This window comes from Solea solea, chromosome 2 (assembly GCF_958295425.1).
Source record: "Solea solea chromosome 2, fSolSol10.1, whole genome shotgun sequence".
NCBI classification, from domain to species: domain Eukaryota; kingdom Metazoa; phylum Chordata; class Actinopteri; order Pleuronectiformes; family Soleidae; genus Solea; species Solea solea.
The window spans coordinates 20,255,638-20,270,760 of record NC_081135.1 but is presented as its reverse complement, the minus strand read 5'-3'; positions in this window follow the sequence as shown (position 1 = coordinate 20,270,760).

Sequence of the window (15,123 nt, the reverse complement as noted above, 5' to 3'; positions counted from 1 at the left end):
CCCGACTTGAGGGAGCGTTCCAATTGAAACTGCTGACGAGGAACTATGAAATTCCAGCTTCCGGCTACAACTAGAATGCACCATAAATTGCTGGCTCTTCAGTCGTTGCCAGACTGTTCTGTTACCTCTTGTGGCATATGTCCAGGCCAGTTCACACTGTTTATTGCCCGCATTGTATAGTCTCAGATTTGTGTATCTTTTAGTTACACCATGTGTTCTTTTCTGCCTCAACTCATCCTGACCTGCCATTGCTTCTTTCACTGATCCACAGTGTTCTGTGTCCACAGAGAGAGACGCTTCACATTTCTGGAATGCGCTTATACTGTATGCCCATGGTTCTGTTCATACTAAACAAGGGTCCACATCAGTCTGGTGTGCCTACTCGATTGCCATTCTAGTAGCAATGATTTCCCACAAGGAAGTTGCCCTTATTTGTTTGTTCTTACATTCTTTGAGCACTGAATTGTACATGTGTTGGTACCAGTGGACATCCTAGCATAGTGTCTGTGGTTACTGTGGTCTGCTTCATTGTTTTCTTTGGCCCAAAACAAGTGTGTGTTACCAGTTGCACTGGAAGGTGTCGGAGTGAAAGGTCTGAGCAGATTAAAACTGTAGGTGCGCTCTCGTTTGTACGCAGGGTCCGCCCCGCTGACCACAGCAGAAATGAGAATAATAAATAAAGAAAATAATTTTATGTCACCAGCCGAACTATGCAGACACATTGATGAACAAAGTATGACCCAGGATCTCCAGAATCTTCTTCTTCTAATTATTTCCAGCAGGTTGTACACTCAGAGGTGTAATGCTGCCCTGCACAGTTCAAATATCTTAATCAGTCTGTTATATACTCTCTAAACATGTGCAGGCTCGTCTTTCTGTATTCTGTACCTTGGTCCTGTGAATTACCTGTCTTAGAACAGAATATGAACCAACTTAATATCTCTGTATTTTGAGAGAATATGATGCAATAGATATACATATGCCGTCAGCTACAGATCAGTTCAGTAATCATTGGTTTTTCCTCCTGCTCACATCTTTTTTTGATGGTGGCTGTAGGGTGACATGCTCTCCTCCTTCTCTCCCCTAGGCATGGAGGATGGAAGTCTTCTCCTCCCTCTCCCCCCATAAATGAAAGAGTAGTGTGGTCGAGAACTAGGAGAGTGATAACCCTTTTGTTTAGTCTGAGCTCCATCACAGGCTCTGTCAAGCCCAACAGACAAGCAGACAGAGCCGTGACAGGCCCACTAATCTGACAGCTCCTTCACATCACAAAGCAAAGAGCAGCCATCACATCAAAGTGGCGAGAGAGAGGCACCGGCAGTGAGAGATTGACGCCACTTCTTTGCTCTGCCATTTTCGCTTGTATCTTCATAGCACCTCTGACATGCTGCGCACCAGGAACCTTCAGAGGGAGAATCCAGGTGGTAAAGGTAGCAGCCTGACTTTAGGGACTCCCCTCTGGCTGAGTGGTGAGTGAGGGTAACCTTCCTAGAAGATGAGTGTGTGATACATTGAGAGTACATGACAGGCTGTTTAAATGAATTCGTATTAATGTGTTTGTGTCACTGACAGGAGGCTATTTTGAGGAAAAAGCGGGGGGTCATGTGGAAGATGACGTTTCTGTGTAGCCTTTGTCCTGCATTATGGAAGGAAATTGATACTTTGACAAATTACAGGTGAAATTATTCTCATCAAGTTCTGTGCAACTGTCTGGACAGACCTTTATTTATCCATGGAACACTTTGCTTTTAAGGATCACCCACTTGCTTAGGGTCACTTTAATTTTCTCTTCCTAGATTTTTATTTCCACAGTTGTTGTGCAATTTATAGGATTTCTTTCTGCACAATCTAAAACACCTCAAGTGCTAAAGTAAAGAAAGTTGCTGTCCATTAGATCTTGCAAGTTTACTTTGCAATTCAACATTGACCTAGTTGAAAAAAAACTTTTCTTTAGACTTTCTTAAGATTTTTTGCATCTTGTATTGGCTGGTGATTCTGACAGAATATATTCTCCCTACTCACTATTGGCTCATTGTCTGTTCACTATACTATACTATTTTCCACAGAACATTTGAAAGTAATAAACAAACCTTTGAATATTGATGCTGCTTATTTCCTCTACAACATCTGATCAGTAAATGCCCACTTTATTGTCTATAATATACTATATCAGTGCATATAATACTATAAGTTTTGGCAGTCATACCTGTCATTATTTTCCACAGAAAAGTTTTAATTTGCCTTGCATTAGTTTGTGAAGTCCATAGACTATTCCAGCAACAGTTCTGGAGAGGTGAGGGTATTTTCAGAGTTTAAGTGCAGCCTGCAACTAATATGCTTTGTTTTTATGCTGCATTTAAGGTTAAGGGTTAATATAAAACTTGATTAGTCCATTCATTCTATCCAACAATTTCTTTATCACAAGTCCCTGTAATCAGTTGCTGCTTCTTACAACTTGTAATGCATTAACTGTATGTCAGAGAGTGGGGTCACACAGCAGGTACGTGGGTCACATGTGATCCTCCTCATCCAGATGGTTTGCCAGATGTAGAGCTGACAGTCGTCTGACAGTGTGCACACCCCACCTGCATACAAAAACAAAAACCCAGAGAGTGGCATTCATCAAATCAAATCATGATCAAAGTGCAACTTAACTGTCTTTAAGCAGTCACTATGTGGATGCGAACATCACACTCCCATCGCACACACTCACGTGCACGCTCACACAGAAAGGGTTTCCTGTTAATGTTAAGTAAAAGGGTTGATGTAAATGTGAGGTTTGGGACAGAAATGAAGTAATGTTCTTGTAGCACTCTGAAGTGCCCCGAGTCCATCTAATAATGTAGAACAACACTAATTTGAGCGAGCTGCTTCATCTCTGCATGTTAATCAATAAACTCATTACCTGCGGTGCTTAGTAAAGGATTCCCCAATGCCTGCTCACTGATGTAGACAGAAAAAAGAAAGGAGGGAGAGAGGGAAGGGAGATGGAGAGGAGGGGGAGAGGGAAGAGAGGTGGAGAGAGAGGTTGATTATAATTACAGATTTTAGCAGCCTGTGCCTTAGCATAACCTGCTCATTACAGCGGGTAAAAGTATGTGTGCATTTGTGTGTGCTTGTGCATGTGTGTGTGGTCCAGGTTTTACTATTTTTGCGGGGAACTAAATCTCTTTACACTGTCGGATCTTGAGCACTTTGTTATGCAAGTGTCCATAACTGTAATTTATTAAATTATTACAATAAGGAGAAGCTTAAGGTCAGGGCTAGGCAAATAATAGTTATGGTAAAGGTGTAAGTAAGTCTTCACAAAATCAATGCAAAATCAGTGCAATGTGTATGTGCATGTAGGTGTGTGTGTGTGTGTGCACGTGTGTCGGCCTCAGACTTTCAACATAGCCCCATAGCCACATAGGCCTGTTTTCTGCTTCTGCAGAGAGCCAAGAGCAGCCAACACAAGTGGCCCATTTAGAATATAAACACACAAAAACCTGTTATTTCAATTGACCTTCGTCACATCAAGCTGTCAATGATCTCAGCTCTGTACTCGTCGACGTTTTCTCCTTCTCTTTCTCCGAGGCAGGCTGCATGGTAATGAACATTTGGTTCAGAATGGCTGGGGAGAGAAGGAGGGAAATTATATACCGGGGCATTTAGCCTAGCAGTGTTCCTGGTGTAGGTGAGACAGCCAGCAGCATTTATGGAAATGGACAGAGCTGAAGGAGGCACTGTGGCTGCTACTGTGTTTTCCCCCAAACTCCCAGCAGCAAGGAATTGGAGAGCACTCTGACAGATTGGGTGTTCCTTTGTTAAATAGATCAGCAAACTTTCATTTTTCACCTGATTTGGGTTATCTTTTGTCATTAAATGCAGCCAATCTCCTCAATTTGCTAACTCTAAAATAAGATGTTTGGCGAAGGTGCAGTGACGACATCATTTGAGAAGTTTGAATCTTCAGTCCCGTTTGTTGATCTGAAAGTGTGCGCTTGCATATGTACTTGCGTTTGCCACAGATTGTCAGTGGTTGTTGATCATTATATTTGGCAGTGTTGTGCTGTGGTGTATGTAGCAGGCATCCCTGGCCTGCTTCTGGCTTGTGATTATGAGATGAGAGGTGTTTATGATTGACTGAGCCATTCACTGTCACTGTACACATCCATTAGCATAACTCTCCAAACTGTCACTGTTTATCCACAAATTGTGAAGGCATACGTAGAAGCTTGAAACCAATAATTATGAATAAAAAAAAAAACCCTCCTCATCTTGCATTCTATCAGAACTCATGTCATTTACACCGCAGCTAACTTGAGCTCCAGTGTCCAGCTTCATTTTGTGATGGCGTGCGTGACACTGAGTCAGTTGGACGTGTGCCTTCACGCTAAATGTTTTCCTTGGGACATGTACTGTCATTGAAGTGGTGCTGACAGAGGCAGTCTCCTGCACGATCAGGTGATTAGGATATGCAATGTCACAATCACTTTTACCTGTATTAATCAATGTTTTGTAAAGCTTGCATAAGAGAGCAGTGTTCATTTAAAGGCCTTTGCTTTTTGTTTACCACTGTCAGAGAGTGAATAAAAGGCAAGGTAAACGGTTGTAATGGAAGCTATATCTGCATACTGACTCACTTTGAGGTTTTAATGGTGTTTGGTGGTCTCATTCCAAATCCATTAATATTCTGTTTAATATGGCTAAATGCTATTAACTGTTTTTAGCAGTGGGAGACAGTCTCTGGGCTGTCTGTGTTTATGCTGCCAGCACATCCACAACATCAGGTCAATGGATAGGGATGCCATAAATTACTGTGACAGCCAGTTTACAGTCAACTTAGACGCTTCTGCTTTTCCATAAACCTCCATTACATCTGCAGGCAGCAGCATTCACATTCACTCAGCTGAAAAGTTCTGTTCAGCTCAGTCTAGTCTGGGCAAATATTGTGTGTTTTACTTCACACTGCATTCATCTGGAGCTTTTTTATATCCAAAAAGGGCTGGCTCATAAAATATGATACGTTACTGTGAATTTAACTGCCTAACAGTTAATAAAAGATAGATTTAGAGTTTAAAGACTGCTTACACTTTGATGCATCAATAATTCAACATTATGAAAGTAGCTATTCTTTATAGCTGGGTATCTTTCCACATGACAAATATTGACATTCACTATTGTCTATGTATTTGAGGCTAAACTAATCTTTTGTTCTTTCTTTTTTTACCAATGGATCAAAAAAAGTTCAATCTAACTGCTCTCACAAACTATGCTTCCAGCAGCAGCTGGAGCAGGCTGCTGTTTTTTTCAAAGAAACTCTGATAAACCTGCCCAGCACTAAATTATACTCTGAACTGCCTGTATGAATGTCAATATTTAACTAAATAGTTATCTGTCTTAGTGTCGGTCCTGTGTCCTACCTGTCTGGAGTGTACCTGTGCCTCTCACCCAATGTCAGCAGGGATTAGCACCATCCCTCCACTGCAAGCCTCAAAGAATAAATGATATAGATAATGGATGACTTGTTTATTTACCCAGTCCCAAGATTTTAAAATTCTGTATGCATTACCTTACCTTGATAACTTTCAATCAGAACACTTACGAAAGCTGCTTTTATTGGCACCCCCCACTTTTCCAGCTGTTAAGATACTTGACGTAAGATATTTCCGTTGCTGCAGTTGCATCCTTGCAAACTTAGTACACTTAGGTGAATTATTATTTTTCTATTTTCTATTTTTGTCTTACTTGACAGTTGCCGTAAAGATATGAATCTGCATGTTTTATTGACCTGAAGGACCTGTTTGGTCTATATAGATGCCCTCTTTGATTTGTGGATGCAAAACACAGTTTAAAGTTAAAACACAGCTGTTTATTTTTATTTTTTTGGTGTGTATTTGTTTTTATGAATGGCCTTGTGGCCTGGATTAAATTGCAATACCCTGGAAACTGGGTGTAATCTAAGACATATTTTATGTCTATTTTTGTGAAAAATAACCTTTAAAAAACATTTAAAATTACAGTATAGCATAATGTTGACGACTCTACCTTCTGTTAATCAGATTTTTACTTCAGTTGCTTTTTTAACACAGCAGCTTTTCACTCCATAACGGTCTTTCCTCATCCATTCTCATACATTCAAATCCAAACATTCCCCTTGGTGATTTGAATCTACCGTAATCTTTTCCAACTCTCCAATCAACAGAATGGCCGGTGTTTTACATTCACAGCACACACATCAGCAGAGTCACTGGGCATGAGCAAGTGATCATTTTACATCCCCTCTATCTCACTACCTATAGTGAGAGAATTATCACCAAAAAAACTGCCCAACACCATTTGTGTCACACACAAACACACACACAGAAAACATATGGTAAACATCAACAAGTAAAAGCTTTAGTGATGGGATGGCAAAACTTTTATTCACACAGTGAGTAATATCCTCTGTCCTTGTCCATGATTTGTTTCAGTTCCAGCCTGGGCCCAGTTCAGTGGTTTCTGGGCAGAGGAAGCTGGCACTGGGGGGACATCTGGTCACAAGAGGGGAGCGTCCGTACAGGCGAACTACAGGGACAGCCGTGCCAGAGAAACAGGCCCCCAGATTTGATGCCAGTGTTATGTTAATTTGATTTGTTAATTCAGTGGCCCTGTTTGAGGGAAATCTGTCACCAACACCTGCCACCGTTTCCAAAGGCAAGGACGCAGATCCACTGTGACACTGGCTTCATTAAATAAACAAACCAGGTCCCCCATAACAGCATTTGGTGGAAGGCACCATCAATTCTTATACATTTAGATCACAGGGATTGGAGATGACACTAAGGAGCTACATCCCACTGTTTCACAGACGCAGAGTGAAGACTGCATGCGAGTAAATGTGTCTCAGTGTGCTCTGCCTACGACTATATTTGTCTGTCTTTCGCCTTTGTCTGTACTGTGTTGTTCACACATTTTCAGCATGAGACGGTGCATGAATGCACCAAGTGTATTTTCATTTTGTCTCCCGGCTTCTCTGCCAGAAAAGATGGTGACTGATGTATTTTTCAGACATACTTCCACAATCAAAGAGGCTCTTGTGGCCTTTCTGATGCATCATGTAAATTTTATAAAGCATGGAGCGGGGGTGAGACATAGAGAGCAACTGCAGCTCTGAAAAGCCTAATGTCTGTTTGCCTTTAAATCTGACAGGTTGTCTTTGCTGCTGTCTTTCTCACTTCCCCTCCACTTACCCTCTCCTCTGTGGATCAAGGCCGGTCAAGGAGCTTTTCACCACAGGGCCCGATGTCAGACAGAATCTGTGGACGTGCACTGATGTCAGAGCTCAGGAAGACGAGCAAGTGAGGACTTCTCAAGGCACAGACCTGGCTACAACCGCACACCGAGCACATGTTAGATTTGCATAATGAAGGACTGTCATACTAATGATGTGTGATTCATTATGTGTTATGTTTGCGTATTTCATCTCAGTCATGTTCAGGGACGAGGAATCTCGGATGCTCACATGTTCTCCTCAGCTGCAGTCCTGGCAGGTCCTGGGCCTACTGTGTCCTTTTCTAATGATTCGATTGGCCGAATGAGCATATGCTCTCCACTGCATCATAACGTTCAATTACTTGTGTTGTAATTTAATTCAGTGTGTGTGTGTGTGTTTTGTGTGTGTGTGTGTGTGTGTGTGTGTGTGTGTGTGTGTAAACACTGACCTTGTCAGGACCAGTAGTCCTCATTGAGGCCAAAACCTGGTCAAAATGAGGCAGAACCTAATTTTTGAGGAACCAGTAAAGTTTAGGGTTAAGATGTGAATTGCGGTTAGGTTAAGGTGAATGTTAGGGTTAGGCATTGAGTGGTTATGATTAAGATTATGAATAGTGCTTTGCTTAGGCAGTCAATGCAGTGTCCTAAAATGAATAGTTGCTCAATCCTGTGTGTGTGCTACATAATTATACATAACTGGTCATTTAAATACAAAGTTTAATTAGCATTAATCTAGCATTAGCATTAATCTAGCATTGTGAATAGTAAATATCTTCAAACTCATTATTGCATTATGCATTATTTAAATTAAAATATTAACACTAACACTACCTGGTTCACTGATATGTTCATTGCACATTAGCAACAAAGTAAACAACATTATTCATATAGTGCCGCAAGGTGTAAAACTGCTTTGCAACTTTAAATAAGTGATAGTGAGTGAGAAAAGGTATGGAAACAATTATCTTGCATTCAGGATGTTGAACCAATATGTGGTTATTTTTGGTTTGTAAAAAACAAATCAATTTTTTTAGTCTACTTATTTGAGCTAAATGCAAAATGGGGGAGGGGGGAATCATACACCACTTTGTTTTAATTTTCTCTCCAAATGATCCGTTTTTTAATTCCTACAAGTATTTTTTTTTTTAAATCAAAAACCACGATTTAAATTTTCGAGACATTACATTTAATAAAAAGTAACTGCAGTTTAAGAACACTTAAATTCAAATTATTGTTGAGTGGAATCCAACAACAACAAGAAAAACAAGAACTGTTAACCAGTTAAACTGAAAGTCAACAGTTAATCGCTGCACCACCTCATCTTCTCAGCTGCCACGTTTCCCCGCCTGTCTGGGATGTTTACTGCTAAATATTGATAGACATCTGGAGCGCTCTCCAACCACCATCAAACTTCAGCGTGCCAGTGAGATAGGCACAGCCCACATGTGCAGGCAGACATGTATGTACACAAAGGCATCTGGGGTGAATTGTTTGGCATCAATGCAAATAAAAGGCCTTGGCCACAAAATCCAGTCTGTGGAATTGAGAAATATTGGCCGCCTTCTCCAAGGCAAAAAAAACAAAACAACTTTGCTGTGATTAGATGAATACGCCTCTGTTTGTATATTAAACTGTATTAATTCAGCGTTTATATCACATAATCCTGATACTCACAAGTGGTAATATCATTGCAGCAAAAATTAGTCTGCTTGACAAATATTATTTTGAGAACAAGCAATTGATTTTAGACTCACTTCCTTTTTTGTCCTCGTAGCAAAACAACAGCGTTTCAGTCTCGTGCTATTGAGGATGCATTGTTTGCGTTTGTCTTCTAGAGCAATAAAATAAGGCAAATTCATGATTATTAACTGAAATGCATCAGCAGGACTGACAGACTTTCAGCAGTTCTGTTTTTATCACACGGCTCTTCATAGAGAGGTAGAGAGAGATACTCGCACAGGGTCAGAATGGAAACGTGTTTTGTGCTCCACGGAGAGAATGATCCTCCATCTTGTTAGTGGGGAACTACACTGGGGTTTACGAGACACACAAAAGAAGGAGCTACAGGAGGGAGAAAAAAAAATGGTTCTTTTGTCTTTTTGTAATTATTCATTCCTGGGTGGGATGCTCTCTCTCCTTTGTTTTTCTCAGCTGACACATGTACAGGTATGATGGTGCAGGCTGTATGTGAGTGTGTTTATTTACTTGTGTTTTGTAATTGCATAGACATGCCACACATAAACGTATGAGTCTTTCTTTGTCTGCTTCCATGTGTGTGTATCTGTGTGGGTTTTTAGAGGCAGACACAGTGTGTCCATCAGTGTCTGTGCACGTTGGCGACGCAGAGCCATTGAGTCACGCTGAAAGCAGCAGCTTTTCTCCACAGTCCGAATCAAAGAGAGGAAGGAAGCAGAACAATGAACCCAGCAGTTCGAGCTGATGAGCTCTTTAAATCCACCACAGACAACAGCAGCTCGGTGACGATCCTGCTCCATGCTCTAATCGCTTCAAATGAAGTCATGAAGGAAACATAGCGCAGCCAGCCTGAGCTCTCCTGTTCTGCAAGGTGCTGCAGCACTTGTTTGTGCAGAATGTCTGGCAATTAAAAATAATTGGGAAGCAGGTTTGCCTGTGAATCTTCCAAGAGTGCCAGTTACGATCTAATGAAGCTTCATTAGGCATGCTGAAAGCTGAGAGGGCCGTATGACAACGGCAATTAGCCAGGATCATAGGCAAAAAAAAAATCATTTTAAAAAAAAATCCTCGGCCAAGATTAGCTTTTCACTTAATGACCAATTCATTAGCTAATTGATTACTTATTAGTTACAGGCAGAGATGACTGTTTGGGGTGCTGGTGCTGGTAATTAACAGCATTTACACCGTTTGTCAATTGCCTACTTTTCCAGGAAAACAACTTTGGAGGGGAGCATAGCTGGAGGCTTTGGGCCATTTGCTTTTTGCTCCTCTGCTGTGTTATCTCTTTAATATCGAGAGGGGAATCATCTTTCAGCTTAGGGGTTATTACCGTGCACTTACTAATTACTCATTTATTTGGCCATGTTTTATTGCCTTAATTCATTGCTGCTGAAATGGATGGATGGATGGGTGGATGAGGGGATATGAAGAAGTGTAGAAGGGATGAGAGAGGTGGAGTAAGTAAAACAATTAACAATCTTTACAGTTTGTAACAGTAGCATCTGTGCTGCCCACTTACGTATATATACACTCTCTGGCCCATTTCTCACTTCATTTATAATATGAGTAAACATTTTACTGAGGAGTCAAAGGTCACAGTTGCTACCTTTAGGATTTTGGAAATTACGCACCCATTTAGAGAAAATACATGATAAAGACAGCACATATGAATGGAGGCCAGATGGATTGACAGCTGGTATTGTCCAGGTGAAACACTATGTCAATTTTTATATCCAGCCTATGCCATGAAAATCCCAGTTCATCAGCAGGTTCTGAAATACTTACACCAGCCAATCTTGTTGCCTTGTTAAACCATGCCATGTTTAAAGTCACTTAAATAGCCTTTATTCACCTTTTGGGTGATAAAGTGGCCGTATAGTTGTAGTTTATGTGTATGAAATGAACCAAGAGGGCATTAGATTAGCTGAGTCAAAGCAGACGAGGATGGAGGGATGACCTGTGACATGTGCTCCCAGCCCACATTATATGAAACATACGTTTAAGTGTGACTTATAATGGCCGATCGGTAAATCATAGACGTTATAATGTAAAATCTATTCTTGGCTGGCACATGGACACATGTCAATTTGACTGTACATTTTTTTTTTTAAAATTGCACGTCTCATTCTCGTTAATCCAATCCTCCCTTGTCCACCTGCATGTGAGTGCTTACCATCTTTCGTCGCAAAAGTCAGTGTGTCCAGCAGACGCCTCAGATGTCAAAGCTGACGCACAAACACACCCATATACAGCCTATACATGAGTTTTGTGGTTTTGTCACAAGTGTTGAATTTAATTTACATGTACAGATTTACTCGTAAACAGATCACAGTGTTTTATGTCATGGAAGGACAGTGCTGTCTGAAAACACCTCTCCACCATAGGATTCCAGTTGGAAATGTGAAGCCCCCCAGGAAGTAGGACGGAATTAGCAGCTAGCCACGAGGGGACGACTCAAAAAAGAACTTTGTATTTTGTATAGGAGTCTATGGAATAAATTGTCTTCTCACTTTTTTTCCCAAACATTTTCCTGAGGAAGGTCTTCATTGCTAGTTTCTTTAATTATTTAACCCTTAGTGCTCACGTGGCACGGATCTGTGCCACAGGTGCACCCTTGGTAAATTGCCATGGGAATAATACACAACTCTTATAAGGACATCCTTTACAAAATGCATTTTTTTGTCTCATGTGTTGTTGAGTTAAAGTTATGATTCATTTTATATCACATTGTTTTTTTAAAAAAACAAAAACAAAACAAAAACGGGAGTAGCGATAATTGTGCAAAAGTCACAAAATAGGCGATTTTTCTTTTCTTTTTGTTCTTAAAAACGAGCCAAGTGAACTTCGAACTTTGTCATATTTCCAGGTTTCACAAATTCAATCCGATTTAAACTTTAGTACTTTTTGCTTTATATGTTGGTGAAAATATATAGTTGGTGAAAAAAAGCTGACAAAAAGGATATAAGACACTCTATATTGCACATTCTTATTGCCTCTGTAAAGACGTTTTAACAAAGTAATGGAAAAAAAGCAGCCTAAATGCTCTGTGTTCTAAGGGTTAATGGCACATGATGTCAGTTTTGTAAATTGTGTTCCCTTTTTGAGGAAAATACATGATACTTGTGTGATTGACAGCTGATATTGTCCAGTAGGTGCCTGTTTGCAGGTGACATCTGTGAACTAATTGCTAACACTCACATGCACTGTCCCTAGGCTTTAAAACAGGAATTTGTTTTGCAACCGGAAGACTACGCCCATTTCATAAACATACGTGCTATACTCAAGTCTTTTCTTCATGCATCACCATCCTCATCCTAATCTTTGGCATCTGTCCTCCATTCACCCATTCACCCTCTGATGTTCCTCTCTGTTTTCCAGGGTGAACCTCCTCCTTGTGTCTCTTCACCTTTTTTATCCCCCAGTCTCTCCTCAAATCCGTTCTCTCCCTCTCTGTCTCACCTCTGTCTCCTCTGTCTGTGTCAGGCCTTCAGTTCTGTTAATTAATTCTAATGAAGTCATCTATCAAAGACTCCTCTTTTTCTCAGTGCCACAACATAAATCACTCAGTGTAAAAGATGCTATCCCTCTTTCCCCATCTCTATAAACAGAGTAAGTCTCTCTCCGACTCCCTCTCTTTCCCTCTACAGACCACTCTTTAATTGTGTGATTGAGAACGTGCAGCATCACCCCATAAACGCTGGTCTGACACCAGAGGGACCCCTTATAGCCTGCTGTGGTGAGACACACGCATACGCACACAAAGCAAGCAACATAAAATAGATACTTATTGTAAATTGGCCTCATTGGTCTCTGAAGACGTTGTTAACATGTCTGTGGGACAGTTCCCCTGCCAAGAGGGAACTTGATCCATCTCCACATTTACGAAATTAATTTCCATTACAAGCTGTGACTAACTTTGCCCGAACTGGGATTCATGTGCTCCACACAACACACAATAAGGGACAGCACTTAAAGATTTAAGCGAAATCTGCTTCAGACTGGCAGTTGTGTACGTTTCTTTTATTTTCTGTGTACACAATTTCATCTTCCCCTCTTTCATAGAAATTAGAAAATGTTATAAGTTGCATTTTCAGGTCACCACACTGTGTCCCCTCTAAAGATGGTGATGCAAACCTGTTGTAACACGATGTGAACAAGAATCCCAGACACATCTAAATAATAAATAAATGATACATCTTGTTAGCCTTGACTCACAGGTTCAGTTGTCTTCTTGTGCACCAAATGATCAATGTCCTCCTATTATCCTCATGCACTCTCTTCAGCCCCATTCCCAATTCTACCCGCCTCTCCCCAGGTCTTTCATGTTGCCCTCTGGGAGCCAAACAAAACATGGTTTTCTACTGCAAATAAGGAGCTAAAACACCATGTGATCAGTCATGAATTATTTGAACACTATTGATTTGTATAAATTGTTGCATTTCCCTGGAGTATTTCACCAACGACAACAGTATCTTTACAGGGTCTTGTGAAAAACGCTCTTTTTTTTTACCCTGGCATAAATGAAAGGAAATGATTTTAAGAAGTAATTAATGAGTAGATTTTACGTGAATTGCTCACTGTGGCTTATGAGTAAGGGAGATGGAAAAGGAGAGAAGCAGAATATATTTGACTTTCAAGCATTGTCAGTGGATTGCTGTGTTTTCCTTGCACATATTCACTCCGTTTAAGAGTGTAATGTCAATTTCACGGCTTTTTTTTTTTTTTTTCTCAACAAGAGGCTCGGGTGCCCTGTGGGTAGATAGCAGTTAGAGAATACACAGAGAAAAATAAAAATCCAAAAAGGAGAACCAACATATTCCCAAAACATCCCAGTTGAGTGTGAGCTAATGTTCAGCACATTGGGGTATTTTTCATGTTGAATTCTTTCCTCATATTTTTTTGCCCCGAAAGCCTAATTTAGATGGCAGACGAGGCATTTGAACACAGAACAGCCAGGAGTCTCTGTGGACCACTGCGGCTCTGGAAAAGGACCTAAATGAAGGCACCAGACAATGTAACAAACCACGAGGTCCCAGCACCCCACAGATAAGCCAGAGGACTCTAATAAACAAACACACATTCACTGTCATTAACGTGGCCACAAGTTAAAATCCTCCTCCTCCTCCTCCTCACAAAGACAAGGTTTCAATTTTTCCTGCACCAGGGGAAGAATCCAATTTTCTCTATACCACATCTGTACAGCACCTCTGCAATGCTGAATCAGATTCAATGTGTACCACTTTATTGCATTTTTCTGCTGCTCCCCTTTTCCCTATAGAATGAGAAGATGATATTTGGAGATAAGCTCTGCTCTAAAAAAAGCTTTATGGTCATGGAAATGATGTTAGACTCTAGAGGTGCAGTAGTTGCTTTTTAAGTAATTTTTTTTTTTCAAAACTCATTCTGCTGTCTTGGGGCCAAGTAAAACATTTAGACAATCACATCTGTCATATATTATGATTCCACACAAAAATGGTGCAGAGAGATGACAATTGTTGTGTAGAAACGTTTATCTGTTTTGTTTTTTACACTTCTATAATAAATAATTATTCCATAATCTATATTATTTTAATTCACAAAATCTAGTAAGTGAATGACTCTGTTAATAACTTGCCTCAAGAGCGAGTGGGGGGGGGGGGGGGGGGGGGGGAGGGAATATCTTGGAAATCATCCAGAAGCCAAGACCTGCATTTAGGATCATCCATCCCTTCTCACATGAGGGATTAGTCTGGCAGAGGGAACAGGTTGAAACAGCTTGGTGTAGTATTTGCTGCTCTGACCCTTCCTGTATATCTTTCCCCGCATCTCTAAATCCCCACACAAGCACGACTTCACCTCACTGCTAATGGTTAACATTACATGTACAGTCAGGAAGGGCAACACAAGCCTAATTCTCTCATTGCTTTGCATGGCTACAGTATGTCCCCTCACCCTCGCTCCCTCTCCACATCTCTTTCTCCCTCCCCTTCACCCCTCCTCCTCCTCCTCCTCCTCCTCCTCCTCTTTCTCTCCCCTTCTCTGCTCTCATGCAGCTGGCACAGACTCATTTAAGTCTGCTGATGTCTTGATAATGTTCCAAAGCCATCACAAGCAGGTAGAGAAGGAATTCCTCAGCTCCCTAATGAGCAGCAAATGACCGATGAGGACATGAGCAGGCTTGTGGACAGTAAAAGAAAGTGCTTGGCACCTACT